The sequence below is a fragment of the Ascaphus truei genome, chromosome 4, assembly GCF_040206685.1.
Source record: "Ascaphus truei isolate aAscTru1 chromosome 4, aAscTru1.hap1, whole genome shotgun sequence".
NCBI classification, from domain to species: domain Eukaryota; kingdom Metazoa; phylum Chordata; class Amphibia; order Anura; family Ascaphidae; genus Ascaphus; species Ascaphus truei.
The window spans coordinates 177,267,339-177,287,690 of record NC_134486.1 but is presented as its reverse complement, the minus strand read 5'-3'; the positions used below and the strand labels follow the sequence as shown (position 1 = coordinate 177,287,690).

The following is a 20,352-nucleotide window of genomic DNA, read 5'->3' as shown; positions in this document are numbered from 1 at the left end:
GGGGCATACTGTAGGAGGGCGTGACTCTGACTTCGCGCCAAGCCACTCACAATAGATGAGCATGGCTTCAGCTTTTGCGCCGAGCCCATGCAGAAAAAGGCTTGCAACTTTTACAGGAAACATACGCGGTCCCTGTTTTTGGCGGTGTAACAGGGGAGTAATCCCTGTTCAAGTAATGTGCCTTTAATCTAGCAGTGTGGTGGTTAACTGCTGGTAGTCAATTAATAAACACCACCTGCCTGATTTAGATTGCTTACAAAAGCCTGTCTGTTGAGACAGGAAGTGACTCCTTAGCTCACTTGTGAGCTGACCTTTGGAGACACAACAGTCTTGAGCCCTGTCAGAAGAAACAGCAGAGCTGCTTACAAGACACAGGGAAAACTACTAAACCTGATCTGACACACCCTGAGTGAAGGGAACTGAACCAGGAACTGAGAAGATTTTCCCTCCAAGAAACAGATAAGACTTTCATTCTTAAGAGACTTCTTATATCTGCTTATTTCATGCTATGTGTTTGGGGCTGGGAGAAATGCTTGACTAAGTGAGATGTGAATTAATTGCATAGTGTTTCACTAGAAATACTCCCAAGTGAATAGAAGCTTTGTTCCCACCCCCTGTGTTTGGATGGATTTCCTGATGAAAAGGAAAAGGCACAATAAAGCCTTATTATATTTTCACCTTATAAAAGTCTCCAATTGTGTACATCTGTGAACGTCCGTCTACAGGCAGCAACAGATTTTGGATGGCAACATCTATCTGATTGATCCCTTTACATTGGAACCACAATTATGAATAGAATAAAGTGCATTAACATGGGGTTCTCGTAATTTTGGCGGGGACCCTCTCTCCTTAATCTGCTGCAACACATGGTAGCGGAGTATATACCCCAGGCTAGGCAAAACTCCCTCCAGTACTGCACATGATAACAGTCCAGACATGAGTACTCTGTGGCTCCCTGTACATCAGCTGCTAGCAGTAAAGTGGTAGTTCCTCCAGCAGAGGTTCCTGGCACCTGTGACTCGGGCACCCCTCCTCAGATACTACCTAACAGTACTTTAACGCCACCCGTTATGGCCCTGACACGGCAGTCCCTTTCCAGAGGTTTCTGGGTAACTGGCAACAAAAACAGCCCCCCAGGCATCCTACATGAATCAGTCCTCAGGGTGACTTAGAACCAAAGCAATAGCAATCTGCCTCCTCACAGGTTACCCTTTAGGTCAGCATAGGCTAATGCTCCCTGGCAGGGAAACTGGGCCCCTGTTATGGTATGCAGGAGTCCCCTAGAGCAACACCTAGCCTCCCATCCTTCCTTAGTACTCACTTTCGAAGCATAATTTCTCTCTTTCTGTTCTGCTTCGCTGAAAGCCTGTCCTGTTGGGCATTTCAGCAGCGCCTCCAAATGTAGCAGTGTTTCCCCCACCCTCTGGGAGATTGTGCATCTACATGGTGTAATGTGCTGGTTACCTGCTGGCTCACAGGATACTGAGGTGTCCGTTGTTGGTGTTGGGGACATCAGGAAAGGCTTCTGGGGTATAAACTGGTTCTGCCTCACGGTGTCAGCGCCTCCATCTCTTGCAGGCTTCAGGGATGTAGAGACAATCCCTGCAGGATAACTCGCTTCTACTCCCCCTAATAGATTGCAGACTCAGGCAGGCGTATATTTTAACAGGAATACTTTATTGCAACACAGCTTTTATCAGAATACACTGCACAGCAACGCTTTCTGGCCTCACACTCTGGATGGTCCCTGGACTTCCACCCCTGGCCTAGGACACCAAGGGCAATCCTTGCTCTTCCCTGACTCCTATTAGAGTCAGAGGTACGGTACTCACCCCCAGTCCCCAAGGGGAGGGGACAGAAGTGCCAGAAAAACCCTGGATTGGGCCTAACACTACCTGCACTGATACTAGGACATACATGTCAGGCATGGTAGATTAGTAGTCAAGCCAGGCATGGCTATATATATATTTTTATTAAACTACATAATTAAAAGTGACAAACTGGGGACATACTGGGACAAAACAAACAAAACTCTCCTTCCACGCGTTTCACGCTCTAACAGTGCTTTCTCAAGGAGTATTGAACGGAGGGTATACTGCCTGATTTTATAGCCCCTCCTTCTGGCAAACACAGTTGATTGTAAATTAATTACAAACATCAGTTGAAATCAATTTGTAGTGGCATTTAGAGGAAACATAAATTCAATTGAATAGTATAACATGATCAAAACAGAATACATTGATGGAAACAGTTCATATCTAAACTTGATATCGGTTAATGTATGTAATTCACCAAAATAAGGGAATATGGAACTATACTGTCAATATTGTTCCAGGTGAAAAAACTCCAAAATGAATCACCATCATAAATAAGATTAATTAATCAAATATAAGGTGTGGAGTATTAATAAATAAACTGCTCTAGCGAAACAACACAGCGAATATATATATTATTAAATAATGATAAAAAATATATAATATATGAATATATAAATAAACAGTATAAAAAACATAATGATGATGATGTATTAAGTCACACATGTGTAATAGTAAATGTAACAGAACAAATCATCAAGATATAACATAATATAATTTAAACTGTGAAAAATTTCAGAGCTGCTATACATTAAACACAGTCAAGATAGGCATTATGTCAGCCCATAAGTAGCAAAAACAAGTTTAGTAGGAGAACCTAGAGCAATGAATACAAAAAATACAAAAAAAGAGAGGCTTTTAGATGAAATAATAAATATCTATACCATATGTTTATACTGGCTATAGAAAATACTTTAGATCCCACTGTGAATTTAACCCTTTAGGGGCCAGAGTATCCAATGAAAAAATCCAGTATGCCTCTCTTTTGTATAATGCATTAACTCTATCACCTCCTCTAAAATGCATATGAACATGTTCTAGGCTACACACTTAAAATGTTCAAGTGAACCATTGAAGTGTAAAGAAACTGGGTGATTTAGATCTTTTTTTATTATCAGTCTCATGTGTTCCATGATCCGAATTTTGAATTTCCTTGTAGTAAGACCTACATATTTTCTATTACACCCACAGATGAGCATGTATATAATGAATTCTGAGTTACAGTTAATAAAAGACAGGATTTGGAAAAAATTCTCTTTTTACAATGTTTTTATTATTTTTAACATTTGTAACCACACTGGGAGAGATGAGGTTACCCAAGGTTTGTGATTTTCTAAACACAAATCTTGGATTTATTGATGTAATGCCCTTCAAAAACGGGTCTATTGAAAGTATTCCCCAGTGTTTGTTGATGATACAATTGATACATCAATTGCGTAAGATTGATTGCTGAATTGAGTTATAAAGTAAGGTGAGTCAAGATCAGAAGCATCATGTCTTTGAACAGTTTTCACATTTCTCCCAATATTTTTAGAACCTATCAAATCTTCCTACTTTTGCTGAGGGCATTCAAATAAGCCTCCTCAAGAATAGCTTTGTTATATCCTCTGGAAATGAAACGATCTGTAAGTTCCATTGATCTAGATTTAAAGATTTCTAGACTTGAGCAATTTCGACGTAGTCGGATGTATTGCCCCAAGGGTATACCTCTAAATAGACTTCGATTATGTCCACTTTTAGCATGTAGGAGTGTATTTCTACTTGTAACGCGTAGCTCACCACAAACGAAGTGCGACCGCGGTGCTGAGGTAGGGAATTGAGAAACGCCAACCCATAGCCACGCGGGCGCACCTACTGCTGCGGCCGAGTTTATTCGAGCATTTGCCCGTTCTCGGCCGCAGCAGTAGCCTGGCGCACGCCGGAGGGTGACGGGCGCGCGCCGAAGCAGCGGAAGAGCGCCCTCCGATCGGGGCGCTCTCCCTCCCGCTGCCGGGTCCGCCGGGTCCCCCGGAACCCCCTGCCGCCGTCCCCCACATCGCGGGACACCAGGGCTCCCTCGGGGAGCCCTGGAAGCGCGTGCAGGGGGCGCAGGCTCCCGATGACGCGTGACCGCGCATCAGTGACGCGAGGCACGCCGAGGGGCGGCCACTAGCAAGACGGGAAATCTCCCGGCTTGCGGATCTGGCCGATGAGCAATAAAATGTGTCGGTAGTGTAGGATGTAGATTGGTCGTGCAAGCCGGATCAGGGTTATAGAGTGCAGAGTAGTCGTATATACTTGCCAGGTCAGGATTGTAGAAGAGCGGATCGTCGGGGTACTTTGCCAAGGTGAAGATTGTAGAAGAGCGGATCGTCGGGGTACTTTGCCAAGGTGAAAATTGTAGAAGAGCGGATCGTCGGGATACTTTGCCAAGGTGAGGATTGTAGAAGAGCGGATCGTCGGAGTATTTTGCCAAGGTCAGGAGCGGAGAGAAGCGGAGCCCAAGAAACTAGCCGGGTTCAGGCAACAAAGGGTTAATCAGGCAGACAAGACAAAACAAGGTATCAGGAACAGAATGCAGCAAGGCACGGCTTCACACTGACTATGCTCAGCAAAGGTAAGCTGAAAGTGCAGGGTGTTAAAGGAAGGACAGTAAAAAACAGAGAAAATACTGTGCGCAACTATCTAACCCAGAATTTAGAATAAAAATATAGTGCAGTGACTAAACCACATACTGTAAATAAGTGACCAAGAAATAAATCACAATAACCACAGTGAGGGTGAAATTATATCACATAACCGTGTATTTGTAGAGGCGTCTGCTGCTATAAACACAGGGGGTGGCTCAGCACCCCCCACACTCTAGGAAATGGAAACAAAAGAAACAGCGCACAACGCCAAATAGTGAAGCAAGTAATGCTATATATTAGTAATTACAGGGTAATAAATCTGCGTACATCAAAACAGTGGAATAGGTGCATTTAGTGTGTTTCACACAAGTTACCACTCAGCAACTGTTGTCAGAAGAGTCTGCAGCTTGCTTCTCTCAGCGGGGGCGCTACGTTGGTTCAGGAGCAGGATTAATGTCCAAAACCCCTCATCCAACAGTACATCGCTCCCAAGGGGATTTCCCTTTAAGGCAACCACGCTCCGTTGCAGGTATTGGTGCTTGGTGGGACCGCTCGCGCTTCCAAGCCGTCTGGTGCAGCTCATGTAGCTCAGTGAGCAGATCCACTGTACGGGGGTGAGACCTCAGCTCTGCAAGGGTACACTCGGCGTGCCACGTTGTCGCTCCGTCACGGGATACTGCGTGATGACGTCACAGTCTCCGCAGCAGCGAGGGAACCGGCAGGGAGGCAGTGAAAGTCTCTCAAAGTCTCTCAAAGTCTCTCAGATGCCCAAAATTACCACCGGGAGTAATACTAGCAGGGTGAAGCCAATGGAGGCAATGGCAATATTAAGGCACTAGATAAAAATCATCCAACATGTTTCGTAGAATAAACTACTTCTTCAGGGAATAATTTGGCCATTACCCAGAGGTCTTAAGTACCTAACAAAGATGTCTCATTGGTCAAACAATTAAAAATGGACCAATCATCTAGACTAGGTAATGGTTAAAGTGATAGGGAAGATGAAATCATTACTTTTAAAACAACAACTTTATTAACTACATACATAATAAAAAGATTTTATAAACATATAAACTAAACCTAGCATAAATAATTAAAAACATGCTGGAATAAAAGAAACACAATATTAGTACTAAAATAGATAGTATCAATAAATACATATAAAAGATGCAACTAGAAGTAACAATATAAATACGTATAGACAATAGAACAGAGCAGGGAAAACAGAGATACATAGATCAGTGATATCCCTTGGGTTTAAGTGGAGAAGGGGGCTAGAAAAATTTTTTAATAAAAATTCCTCTTAATAAAGTTCCCAGATGTCAACATCCTCATTTAACCCCTTAGGGGACATAGTATCTAACTTGTGTATCCAATATGTCTCCTTAGATGATAGTGTTTTAACTCTGTACCCACCTCTTCTATTTACAGGAATAAACTGAATCCTCTTAAAAGTGAGACTGGACGGATCTTTGTTGTGGTGTAATAAAAAGTGTCTGGAAACACTGTGTTTTTCAAAACCGTTTTTTATATTTCTGACGTGTTCCTGGATACGAACTTTAAGGCTGCGTTTGGTTCTGCCTACATACTGATATCCACACGCACATTCCAATAAGTAAACAATGTGTGTAGATGTACATAAAATAAAGTCATCAATATTAAAAACTTCTTGTGTGTTTTTAGAATTAAATGTATGCTTGTCAGGATGTTGGTACTTACAAATACTACACTTACCACAAATATAATTGCCTTTTGGTTTAGGCCCTAACCAGTTCTTTTGTACTGTAGTGCTATTACTTAAAAAAACATCACTAGGTGTTAGCAAATTTTTAATGTTTTTGGCTCTCCTATAGATAAACCTTGGTTTAGTGTCTAGATGTGATCCCAATATGGGATCATTGCACAAAATACCCAGTGTTTATAAAAAAACCTTTTCGATGTCCCTATGTACAGAATTATAATCCGTAATGAAGGCCACATTTAAAATTTCATTTTTCATTATTGGGCCTATTTTATTTCTTGTCTTGGTTCTATTTTGAATTAACATATCTTTACGATCCATGTTACGTACCCTTATAATCTCTCTTTCGAGAAGTTCCTTAGGGTATCCCCTCTCTCTGAATCTCAAAAATAGTTTATTAGCCTGCTTGTCAAAAACCTCTATACTACTGCAGTTTCGTCTGAGTCTGACAAATTGCCCTCCTGGTATATTTTTTATCCATGTACTTTTGTGATTACTATTCGCCATCAGCAAATTGTTAGTATCCACCTCCTTAAAGAAGGTTTCAGTCTCCACAGTGCCATCCGCTCTGGAAGTAAGTCTTAAATCCAGAAAATCTATCTGGGTGGCATCCACCTTATGTGTAAATTCAAGGTTGAAATCATTCCTATTCAGGTTATCTACAAATGCACTGGCCGATGCATAATCACCGTCCCACACACACAGGATGTCGTCTATGTAGCGTTTCCACACAACGACATTCCTGTGGTAGGGTTCCTCGGGCACAATGAACTGAGACTCCCACTTACCCACATACAGGTTTGCGAAACTGGGGGCAAACCTATGTATTTTCGGCAGGTGGTAAAATATGGGGATCCTTGGGAATTCAGAAAATAGGAAGGCGAACTCTGTTGTAGTGATGACGGATAGAGTGACTGCATTATCTAATAGCGCTTTTAGTTCCCTTAAAAACTCGGCTGTGGGGTCCTTCAATAATTTGACATAGGACGATGTGTCGTTAAGAAGCCTTAAAGCTTCTTTTTCATAATCACACCTATTTTGGACTACTACGCCACCACCTTTGTCCGCCTGCCTTATAATTAGGCTTGCATCATCCTTCAATGTTTTAAGGGCTAGGGACTCGCTTACACTGAGGTTATGTTTAATGTTACCTGACTTAAAATTACGTGATAAAATGTTAAAATCATTGATGACCATATTAAAAAATGTATCAATATGATGACCCTTGGAATGTGCGGGATAGAACTTAGATTGGGTTTTAAATTCAGTATGTCTAATTTCTATTTCTTTATCAGAATTACTTGCAGCAACCATAGCAGCCTTACCAGGAATAAGGTCCATATCTTGTTTCAGAAAATGTCTCTTTAGGGTAATATTGCGAGTGAACTTGTGTAGAAAGGGAGGAACACTTTAAACTCCTCTTTACAGACGAAGTGTTACTGCTGCGGCCAAGTTTATTCGAGCATTTGCCCTTTCTTGGCCGCAGCAGTAGCCTGGCGCGCGCCCGAGAGTGACGGGCGCGCGCCGAAGCAGCAGAAGAGCGCCCTCCGATCGGGGCGCTCTCCCTACCGCTGCCGGGTCCGCCGGGTCCCCCGGAACCCCCTGCCGCTGTCCCGCGATCGCGGGACACCAGGGCTCCCTCGGGGAGCCCCTGGACGCGCGTGCAGGGGGCGCACGCTCCCGAAGACACGTGACCGCGCGTCTATGACGCTCGGCACGCCGAGGGGCGGCCACTAGCAAGCCGGGAAATCTCCCGGCTTGCGGATCTGGCCGCAGTGTGATAAAGTGTGTCGGTAGTGTACATGGTCAGCCCAATGAACCAATCAATTTAACAGCTAAAGAACAATTTAAAATATTAGAACGGCTATTACTTACCGAGGGTAAACATTGGCTTGAGACCAAAACCCTACAAAGTTATTTGGATGTGGGTAGAATACCAAGAGGTCTCAGGTTTTCAAAAAGCCCTACCTTCGGTAAGGATAACCCTAAATTTATGCAGGAGTGGAACAGAATACAGGACGAGTGTTCTAATGATCTCATTAGGTTAATAATATATGAAAGGAACCGTGAGATCAAAGACTTAGAAAAGGAGATTTTGAAAGCAATTAAAGCATTAGAACCGATAGTGATAGAAACTGATTGCTCGGAGATTGAGCATGATTTAAAAGTTAAATTAGAGTATGAAGAAGATGAACTTTTAAAAACGAAACACAATAAATTTTTAAGAGACAAATTAGATTACCAGCAAGGAAGACAGAGGGACTGGGCTAAAAAAGATAGAGGAAGGGTAGTAGGCGATGAGTATATCCCCCATAAAAAAGAAAGAGGGGGGTCTATACATTCAAAGAACAGACAAGAAAATTACCACACCTACGAACAGAAGAGAGAGAGCAGAACCAATAAAAATGATCGATCAGATAGAGATCGCTCACGCTCTAACCATGGTAATGGGTATCGCAATCCCAATTATAAAGGGAAAAACTACATTGAGGGCTTTAGGTATGGCTCAAGGCCACAGGGACAGCATAGAAATTATGAATATGAGCACAAAGACCCCCATGCGAGAACATCTAGATACTCACCCAGGAACTTCCCTAAATATTCACCCAAACGCCCGGTTAGACCTGAACCCACTACAGATTCACCTTCTTTTTTAGACTTGATACTGTAAGAACAAGACTAGAAAGGAAGGTAATAACAGTGAAAGATATATAGAATACCCCCAAGAGAAAAGGAAGAAAAGGGTTACATCAGATGAGGAACACGAGGAGGGACCAGAGCACAAAAGAAGAGAGTACTCTTGGGAAAGAACAACCTAGCAAACAAAGGGGTTTTTAATCTCTCCTCCACAGTTTTAAGTAAGGATCAATTGAGCATACTTGGAAGGGGTTTGAGTTTTTCCAAAACCTGTGGACCAAGCTCCTTCCAGTTGTTCAAAGATCTACACAAGTTCACTCGCAATATTACCCTAAAGAGACATTTTCTGAAACAAGATATGGACCTTATTCCTGGTAAGGCTGCTATGGTTGCTGCAAGTAATTCTGATAAAGAAATAGAAATTAGACATACTGAATTTAAAACCCAATCTAAGTTCTATCCCGCACATTCCAAGGGTCATCATATTGATACATTTTTTAATATGGTCATCAATGATTTTAACATTTTATCACGTAATTTTAAGTCAGGTAACATTAAACATAACCTCAGTGTAAGCGAGTCCCTAGCCCTTAAAACATTGAAGGATGATGCAAGCCTAATTATAAGGCAGGCGGACAAAGGTGGTGGCGTAGTAGTCCAAAATAGGTGTGATTATGAAAAAGAAGCTTTAAGGCTTCTTAACGACACATCGTCCTATGTCAAATTATTGAAGGACCCCACAGCCGAGTTTTTAAGGGAACTAAAAGCGCTATTAGATAATGCAGTCACTCTATCCGTCATCACAACAACAGAGTTCGCCTTCCTATTTTCTGAATTCCCAAGGATCCCCATATTTTACCACCTGCCGAAAATACATAAGGCCTTGGTGGATCCACCCGGACGCCCAATCGTGTCAGATATACAATCTATGACAGCCAATCTTAGTCAATACGTGGATTTTTTTCTCCAACCGTATGTTGGTGAATTAACCTCTTATTTGAAGGATTCTACTGCAGTTCTAAATTTATTTAAAGATTTCAAATGGAAGAGTTCATATGTATGGATTACATGTGGCATAAAATCCCTCTATACAAATATACCCCATCAGAAAGGGTTGGATGCAGTCAACTCCTTTTTGGAAGTAGACCCCACAATGCACCCATTAAATAGGAAATTTATTCTCGAGTCTATTAGTTTCATATTGAAACATAATTATTTTCTGTTTCTTTCCACTTTCTACCTGCAGGTTTGCGGAACTGCAATGGGTACTAGGTTTGCCCCCAGTTTCGCAAACCTGTATGTGGGTAAGTGGGAGTCTCAGTTCATTGTGCCCGAGGAACCCTACCACAGGAATGTCGTTGTGTGGAAACGCTACATAGACGACATCCTGTGTGTGTGGGACGGTGATTATGCATCGGCCAGTGCATTTGTAGATAACCTGAATAGGAATGATTTCAACCTTGAGTTTACACATAAGGTGGATGCCACCCAGATAGATTTTCTGGATTTAAGACTTACTTCCAGAGCGGATGGCACTGTGGAGACTGAAACCTTCTTTAAGGAGGTGGATACTAACAATTTGCTGATGGCGAATAGTAATCACAAAAGTACATAGATAAAAAATATTCCAGGAGGGCAATTTGTCAGACTCAGACATAACTGCAGTAGTATAGAGGTTTTTGACAAGCAGGCTAATAAACTATTTTTGAGATTCAGAGAGAGGGGATACCCTAAGGAACTTCTCGAAAGAGAGATTATAAGGGTACGTAACATGGATCGTAAAGATATGTTAATTCAAAATAGAACCAAGACAAGAAATAAAATAGGCCCAATAATGAAAAATGAAATTTTAAATGTGGCCTTCTTTACAGATTATAATTCCGTACATAGGGACATCGAAAAGGTTTTTTTTATAAACACTGGGTATTTTGTGCAATGATCCCATATTGGGATCACATCTAGACACTAAACCACGGTTTATCTATAGGAGAGCCAAAAACATTAAAAATTTGCTAGCACCTAGTGATGTTTTTTTAAGTAATAACACTACAGTACAAAAGAACTGGTTAGGGCCTAAACCAAAAGGCAATTATATTTGTGGTAAGTGTAGTATTTGTAAGTACCAACATCCTGACAAGCATACATTTAATTCTAAAAACACACAAGAAGTTTTTAATATTGATGACTTTATTTTATGTACATCTACACACATTGTTTACTTATTGGAATGTGCGTGTGGATATCAGTATGTAGGCAGAACCAAACGCAGCCTTAAAGTTCGTATCCAGGAACACGTCAGAAATATAAAAAATGGTTTTGAAAAACACAGTGTTTCCAGACACTTTTTATTACACCACAACAAAGATCCGTCCAGTCTCACTTTTAAGGGGATTCAGTTTATTCCTGTAAATAGAAGAGGTGGGTACAGAGTTAAAACACTATCATCTAAGGAGACATATTTGATACACAAGTTAGATACTATGTCCCCTAAGGGGTTAAATGAGGATGTTGACATCTGGGCACTTTATTAAGAGGAATTTTTATTAAAAAAAAATTTCTAGCCCCCTTCTCCACTTAAACCCAAGGGATATCACTGATCTATGTATCTCTGTTTTCCCTGCTCCGTTCTATTGTCTATACGTATTTATATTGTTACTTCTAGTTGCATCTTTTATATGTATTTATTGATACTATCTATTTTAGTACTAATATTGTGTTTCTTTTATTCCAGCATGTTTTTAATTATTTATGCTAGGTTTAGTTTATATGTTTATAAAATCTTTTTATTATGTATGTAGTTAATAAAGTTGTTGTTTTAAAAGTAATGATTTCATTTTCCCTATCACTTTAACCATTACCTAGTCTAGATGATTGGTCCATTTTTAATTGTTTGACCAATGAGACATCTTTGTTAGGTACTTAAGGCCTCTGGGTAATGGCCAAATTATTCCCTGAAGAAGTAGTTTATTCTACGAAACATGTTGGATGATTTTTATCTAGTGCCTTAATATTGCCATTGCCTCCATTGGCTTCACCCTGCTAGTATTACTCCCGGTGGTAATTTTGGGCATATGAGAGACTTTGAGAGACTTTGAGAGACTTTCACTGCCTCCCTGCCGGTTCCCTCGCTGCTGCGGAGACTGTGACGTCATCACGCAGTATCCCGTGACGGAGCGACAACGTGGCACGCCGAGTGTACCCTTGCAGAGCTGAGGTCTCACCCCCGTACAGTGGATCTGCTCGCTGAGCTACACGAGCTGCACCAGACGGCTTGGAAGCACGAGCGGTCCCACCAAGCACCAATACCTGCTACGGATCGTGGTTGCCTTAAAGGGAAATCCCCTTGGGAGCGATGTACTGTTGGATGAGGGGTTTTGGACATTAATCCTGCTCCTGAACCAACGTAGCGCCCCCGCTGAGAGAAGCAAGCTGCAGACTCTTCTGACAACAGTTGCTGAGTGGTAACTTGTGTGAAACACACTAAATGCACCTATTCCACTGTTTTGATGTACGCAGATTTATTACCCTGTAATTACTAATATATAGCATTACTTGCTTCACTGTTTGGCGTTGTGTGCTGTTTCTTTTGTTTCCATATAAAAGGAAGGAGACTCCAATAACAGGCAGGGGTGGAACCAGGAAGTGAATCGTCATAGGCTACTGGTACTCACAGGTTTGTCCAATGATGCAGCCGATCAGGTAGGAGGTTGCTTGCAGGCTGCACGTGTCACAGAGTTCAGACGGCGGGACTTAGAGTGTGTGATACTCCCAGGCCGGTTCCTTGAGACATCAGAGCGGTGGCGGAGCCTGGAACGCGCATCACTGCCATGCTGGTGTTGTTTAACAACAGAGCGGGGACAGAGCCTACCGCGCGCATCAGCGGGGCGACTAGACGAGCGACCACAACGTACAGCCAGGTGAGGGGATGGTCCCTGAACGCTGGAACGGCGAATCCTCACAGTACCCCCCCTCTAGGAGCGACCTCCGGGCGACTCCATGAAGGCTTATCCGGAAATTTGGAATGGAAGTTACGGATTATCCTGGAAGCATGACCATGATGATTAGGAACCCAGGATCTTTCCTCTGGGCCGTAACCCTTCCAGTGTACCAAATACTGTAATGAGCCTCTTGAGAACTTTAAGTCCAGAATGGATTGTATTTCATACTCAGGTTGGCCTTGTACCATATGAGACGAAGTGGGAGGCGAATGAACTGAGTGAGTATTCTGGACCACTTGCTTAAGCAATGAGACGTGAAAAACGGATGGGATCCGCATAGAAGGAGGTAACGCGAGACGATACGCCACGGGATTAATCCTTTCTGAGATAGAAAAAGGACAGAGAAATCTGGTTGCAAACTTCATAGACGGTGCCTTCAGCCTGATGTTCTTGGATGAGAGCCAAACTTTGTCGCCAATCTTGAATTCCTGAGCAGGTCTACGGTGGCGATCAGCCTGGGTCTTCTGCTTATTGGTAGCTGTCTTGATGTTTGCCTGAACCTTTTTCCAAAGATCTTGCAATGCTTTAATCCTGTCGTCTGCCGCGGAAACCCCTGATGAAGATACAGAGATAGGGAGTGTAGAAGGATGGAACCCGTAATTTACAAAAAATGGGGATTCCAGAGTAGATCCACTTTGTGCGTTGTTATGGGCGAATTCTGCCCAGGGCAAAAGTTCTGACCAGTCATCTTGGGAATCTGAAACAAAACATCTTATGTATTGTTCTAGGGACTGATTGGTCCTTTCAGTTTGACCATTCGTCTGTGTGTGGTACCCGGAGGAGAAATGTAGAGAAATGCCCAGTTGTATTTAAAAAGAACGCCAAAAGCGAGACACAAACTGTGAACCCCTATCAGACACGATAACCAGGGGTACTCTGTGAAGTCGAAAGATCTCTCTGATGAATACACGGGAAGGTTGGAAGAATTGGGAAGACCTTTGAGAGGCATAAAGTGGGACTGTTTAGAAAATCGATCCACGACCACCAGGATCGTATTCATGCCCTTGGATACCGGTAAATCCACAATGAAATCCATGGACAGGTGTGTTCATGGTCGGTTGGCAACAGGAAGGGGCTGGAGAAGTCCTGAAGGAAGATTCCTGGGAGTCTTAGTCCTGGCACAAGTTGGGCACGCGGCTACGAAGTCCTTGACATCTTTCTGAATCCTGGGCCACCAAAAAGTTCTGGAAATCAGATCTAAAGTTCTCCTGGTACCTGGGTGACCAGCGGCTCTGGAGGAGTGACTCCATTGGAGAACTTTCCTGCGGTGTGTAGGAGAAGTATACAGACGACCCTCGGGAATATTGAAATCTGCAGGGGTGTGATCTTGTTGTCGTACAATATCTTTGAGAACGTTGAAGGTGGTTGCAGATAAGAATACACTTAGCAGGGAGAATAGGCCTTTGTTGGTCCTCAGATTTATCATCCGAAGAGAATTGTCGGGAAAGGGCGTTAGCCTTGAAATTTTTTGTTCCATGCAGATATGATATTATGAAATTGAATCTTGAAAAGAATAATGACCATCTGGCTTGACGGGCTCCAAGACGACGTGCTCATTCAATGTATAACGGATTTTTATGATCTGTTAAGATAGTTATGGGATTCTCAGTGCCCTCCAGAAAATGTCTTCATTCTTCTAATGCTAATTTCACAGCCAGGAGTTCCCGATTCCCGATATCGTAATTGCACTCAGCGGAAGAATTTTTTTGGGAGAAAAATGCAAAGGGATGCAATCTGGATTGAGGATTCTTCCTCTGGGAAAGGACAGCACCAACACCGATGTCTGATGCATCTACTTCTAGGGTGAAAGGCAGTTTAGGATCAGGATGAATAAGGATACAGTGGCGGCCGCCTTTATCCTAAATCGGCTATATGCGCGGCGCTCTGATAATCTCGGTCAGATGCGTTTTTTTTTTTAGTCCGGAGTGAATTGCGTTATTTTAGCGCTCGTGATATTAGCATTTTATTCTTGCTGTCTGCAATACTGCAATGCCGTCTAAAAACTCAGGGGGGCGTTCACGAGCTGTTGTCTTGGATGTCTAATACCTTAGCAGTTCAACCTACGTCAGTACACAGTCTGCGTGTGCGTGCGCAGTAATTGTAAATTTGCATATTTACAGTATACATGCATTTGCATGTCTCATTTGAAAATTGTTGAAACGCACAGGTGTGTACAGTACTGTAACACTGTCACATTTCGGCATATGCAGCGCTCTCCCCTCGCTCGCCCCCGCACACACACAGGATAATTTGCTGCACTGCAGGATATTTCAACTTCTTATCTTATCTACAGTGCAGTACATCTCTCCCACGCCATTCCTTTGAACGTGTGTCTTTCTGGTTTCAATCAGATTCCTGCTTGACAGCAGATGATTACTGCGCATGCACCTGTAACTTCACCCACCACTGCTTGCTTGAGTGAGTGACCAAAAAAAAAAAAAAAAATTCTCCTCAGTTTTTAATGTTTTTTTTTCTCCACGAGCCTGCAAAAACCATCTTGATATTATGATATTCAATCTGTGCTGTAGCTTTTGACTGCAACCCTGTGCGTTTGACTGCACATGGTTGATTTGTGTGCTTTTTACGTACTGTATTTGGGAGTGTAGGGATCATATTATTATGATGAACTGCCTTTTGAAATTAAAGTATGTCATTATCTTTGAACTTCATGCAGCTGTACCCTGTAGCCCCCTATCCCATGCACACACAAGGCTTGCTCAAGGATTTGAAACTCTTATCGACAGACACCTCCACAGAGTCATTCATTTTCTGAAGTTTGCCATTGTGTTCTTAATCCGTCCCTAGCCGAGCGTCACCTTACTGCGCCTGTGTGTAATCCTCTTTGAGATGGGAGCTAGCTGATTACTGCGCATGACTCACACAACCCCCCCCCCCTCCAACCCTTTGAGGCTTTATTTACGGTAACGCTTTGGAAAAATCCCTTCTCGAATTTGATATGTAAATCTGATTTGCACAGCACTGTGAGAATTGAGAGTTAAAAAACCATTAACGGATTCAAGTTGTTTTGTCATTCATTCATTTTCTTTGGTGTACTGTAGGTGTGGGGGGCGGGGGTTGTTGTCAATGATTATGATTATCAAGAATGTAAATACATATTTATTTTATTTTATCAGGAACCAAAAAAAACAAATATAAAAATAATCATGAATAATACATAATGCAGTCTTTATTAAGTTCTTCTGTCAGATGGAAATTGAGGGCCGGTGGATAATCATGAATAATGCACATTGATAATAATATTAATTAATAATATATAATATATAATAATATATATAGTAATATAATTTTTTCCGTCTTTATCTTCTTCCTCATTCTGTGTACAGTACAGTAGTTCATTGAGAGAGGAGAGGTTTTGTGTACATCATTACTGCTGTTTAGATACTGTACACTTAATTGTACAAACAGTTCACAGACTGTACACGAAACCCCCCTCTCTCCCAGTCCATCCTTTTTTTCTGAAAAGACAAGAAAACAAAAAATTAGTGCAGTTATGTGCATACTGTATTATGGCATTGTGTGCTGTGTAGTACTGTTAAACTAGTCTATACTGGAACTACTGTATACTGTGACTACTGTTAAATAGTTCAGCACCATATGGCTGGTGCTGCTCTCTCTGGAAATAAATAAATTGAGCAGTTAGGTGCATACTGTACTGTATTATGGCACTGTGTACTGTATACTGTAGCTACTCCATATTGGACTACAGTACGCTGTTAGCACTGTCAAACAAGTCCATACTGGAACTACTGTATTCTCTGACTACTGTTAAATACTTTGTAACCAGATGGCTGGTGCTGCTCTCTCTGGAAAGAAGTAATTTGAGCAGTTACTGTACTGTAGGTGCATACTGTATTATGGCATTGTGTACTGTATAGCTACTCCATATTGGACTACAGTATGCAGTTACCGTAATACTATCAAACTAGTCTATACTGGAACTACTGTATACTCTGACTACTAGGAAAGAAAAAATCTGTGCCATACTTACCTATATCATACTGTACTTACAATACTACAGTACATTACTTCAGTATACCATACTACCTTCCTGATGCTTGCTCATTACGCGCGATCACAATGGGCAACACAGTCGCAATATGGTAAATATATTTATTGCATCGTTCCACGGTGAGTACATCGTTCCAAAAACTCAGTATGCCTTTCGCCAACTCATCCTTTTTGGAGGGTTTCACGACTTTTCGGATATGGTCCTTCAGCTGATGCCAGACCATTTCGATCGGATTGAAGTCTGGCGATCTGTCATTGGAAAAAAAGGACATTTAGTTTAAGAGATACAGTACACAGTAAAAACAGTGGGGAAAAAATGAGACACGGTTACCGCACTTACTCCGCTGGCGTCTTCACCCAGTTGATACCGCGCTCAAGGATATGCGCTGTTGACGCGGTGTGCTTCGGATCGTTGTCCTGGTAGAAACGGTGACCACCCGGGAACTCGCGTGTGATGTATTCCACAATCTCAGGCACAATTTTGTCTTGGAAGAAAGCTTTATCCATGATTCCTATAACAAGAAAAGAAAAGTGCTCAAAAAACTGCACACTAATACAGTACAATGCATAAGGCTACATTATATTTTATATTTTACCTTCAAAGATGACAATGCATCCTGGTCCACGCCTAAAGATGGCACCCCACACATGCATCTTCACTGGGTGTTTTGGCCGCGGCTTCATAGATATGCAACCTTTTTTGTGGAATGCAAAGGTGGCAAATTTCTCCAGCGATACAGTAGACTCGTCAGTGAAGATGCAATCCTGGAAAGTTTCCCCACTGAAGATCCATGCCTGGGCCTGGACCACTCTTTTGATTTTGTTAACGTCCCTTATCATGGGGTACGGTCTGTAATGACAAGGAATAATTAGTTTTAGAGGTACAGTACAGTTTCTTAAACAACACTTTTACCTCCTGTATTGTCCAGTACTAACCTCACACGTCCATATTTCCATCCAATTCTGCGTCTCATCTTCTTTATGCTGGTCTCGGATACAGTGAGATTGTGATTTTCTTGCAGAGTGTATTTGACCCTTAATGCACTCTTCTCATCATTCTTCTCACTTATTTTGTCGACCAGAAGAGTTGTCTCCCTACAATGTACAGAAAAACAACAATCCAGTGAGTTACAGTGTAGTAGGCCACTACGAGGGGCGGACGACTCTGCGCATGCGCTGCCTCGCATCAACGGATGCAGATAGCTTCCTGGCCTGAGAGACCCGGCGGTCAAATCTGCGCATGCGCTTCAACCTCCCATGTCTGTGTGGACGTATGGGGGGAATGGCGGCTCTCCACCTCCGGCCCCGGCGGCGCTCAGTCAGCGGGACACAGGGAAGGGGAAGCGGAGTTAGGGAGGAGAGAGGCTGAGCAGCGGCTCCTCCTCTCACAGCCGGAGGACTTGCGGGGCTTCCGCCATCTAACTACACCCACACCCGCAGCACCGGAAGCTCTGCGCCAGCCATCTTTGTACACCCATGGCAGCGGACGTGTGGGGTTAACGGCGGCCGTTAGGAGTGGCGCCGGCGGCTATCGCCGGCACCGCATGTCACAGCAGGCGTGTGGGGGGGAGGGATGGGGAAGCCCTGCCGTCACTTCCGTTTCACATTTGTCCCCCATCTCTCCCGTTTTACCCCATCAGAATAGGTGCCACTAAAGAAGTTTCACTTCAAAAATATACATATACCGTTGTTATATAAATATACTGAAATAACTATAAAATTAGATACAGTAGATCTACAGTACACAATATAGTGTTCTATTAATATGCAGCAATATAAGAAATATACATATACCGTTGTTATATAAATATACCGAAATAACTATAAAATTAGATACAGTAGATCGACAGTACACAATATATTGTTCTATTAAGATGCAGCAATATAAAAAAATATACATATAATGTTGTTATATAAATATACCGAAATAACTATAAAATTAGATACAGTAGATCGATAGTACACAATATATTGTTCTATTAATATGCAGCAATATAAAAAATATACATATACCGTTGTTATATAAATATACCGAAATAACTATAAAATTAGATACAGTAGATCTACAGTACACTATTACAGTACACTAGTAGATCTACAGTACAATATTTTATAAAAAAATAAATAAATTTAGTTATATAAATATACTTACGCGTTAGTTACCGTTGGTGTCCTCGTGCGTTGTCTGGTTTTCCGTGTGCATGATAGCTCACGGTGGTTGATGGCACAACGAGGCCAGAAGTAGCTAACCAGCGTTGGATATCTGCAATTTGGTGTCCGCTCATGTACATCTCCTTAATTCGCATGCTGAGATCCTTTGAAATCTTTTTAACAGGCATTGCTGCGAGTAGAAAGAAATACAAACACAAGAATGTATATTCGATGTTTAGTCGATGTGTATTCAATGTGCAGTGAATCCACAAAATGGATGGTGTATTTATACGTTAATGACTCACATTAGAGTACGCCCACTTTCAACACCTCTACCTCGTCGCCATGCATAAAAGGTTACACACTTTGCATAGCCCACCACTCGATGATCTTTATCTGAACTTGCCCTTGTCCAGATACTGCATTGTGCCATCTGCTTCCATGGATCAATCTCGATTCTACGGATGCCGGAAGCCACTCGCCTCTGCCGTGCCTATCACACAGAAAAAGCGAAAGGCAGCAGCAGTTTCCAAGCCAAGGCCAAAGCGACAGGCTAAGGCCAATAAAGAAAACCTTCTGCTGACCCCAAAGGCTAAGGGTTTTAATAGACGTCAGCCTTATTATGTCAAGAAGAAATAAGGTGATGTACACTCAACGCAAAACAAATGGCAGCCAACCCAACAAACCCGCAGACCACTTCCTCCAATACGCTTCAACGATTCTGCCGCCGCTCTCCTGGATATCTTCAGCCCATCTTCTCTACTGCTCTTCGACGATGCTGCCGCTGGTGTCCCTGAAATTCACGGGTCACTTTCTCCTTTGCGCTTAGACGAAAATCCAGAGGTCACTTTCTTCAACGACGCTGCCGCTTCTCCTCTCCCGGATATACACAGGTCACCACCTCCACCTTTCTTCGACGACGCTGCCGCTTCTCTCCATGGAACCCCCATCTCATCCTCCGTAGCACCCATCCACCCAGATGTCCACAGCACGCCATGCAAAAGAAGCAGCTCGTTAGACCGGATGCTGAATGGGATAAGTGTGGATATCCCCGGGAACTCTATTGTGCTGGCAAAAATAGATCTGCTTCTGGAGACCATGCTAAATATGGATCAACGGATGCTAAATATGGATCAACGGATGCAGAAGATGGATCAACGGATGGAGAAGATGAATCGACGGATGGAGAAGATAGAGACTGACATAGCGGGGATACATAATTTGCTCGGTGTTCATGTCCCTGTATCCCCGACGCCAGAGCAGGAGGGTGGCATGGATGTGATGAATGAGACCTTCGACCACCTTCTATCACC

General features: G+C 42.5%; 1 long non-coding RNA gene across 1 annotated transcript; it reads right to left on the bottom strand.

Annotated features, from left to right (window-relative positions):
• Nucleotides 1-17,528: 17,528 nt before the first annotated feature.
• On the bottom strand, nucleotides 17,529-19,152 carry LOC142492023 (uncharacterized). The gene is made up of 3 exons (XR_012800675.1): nucleotides 19,041-19,152; nucleotides 17,825-17,983; nucleotides 17,529-17,738 (listed from the first exon to the last, which is right to left on the bottom strand). It is a non-coding gene; the product is annotated as an uncharacterized LOC142492023 (long non-coding RNA).
• Nucleotides 19,153-20,352: the final 1,200 nt, after the last annotated feature.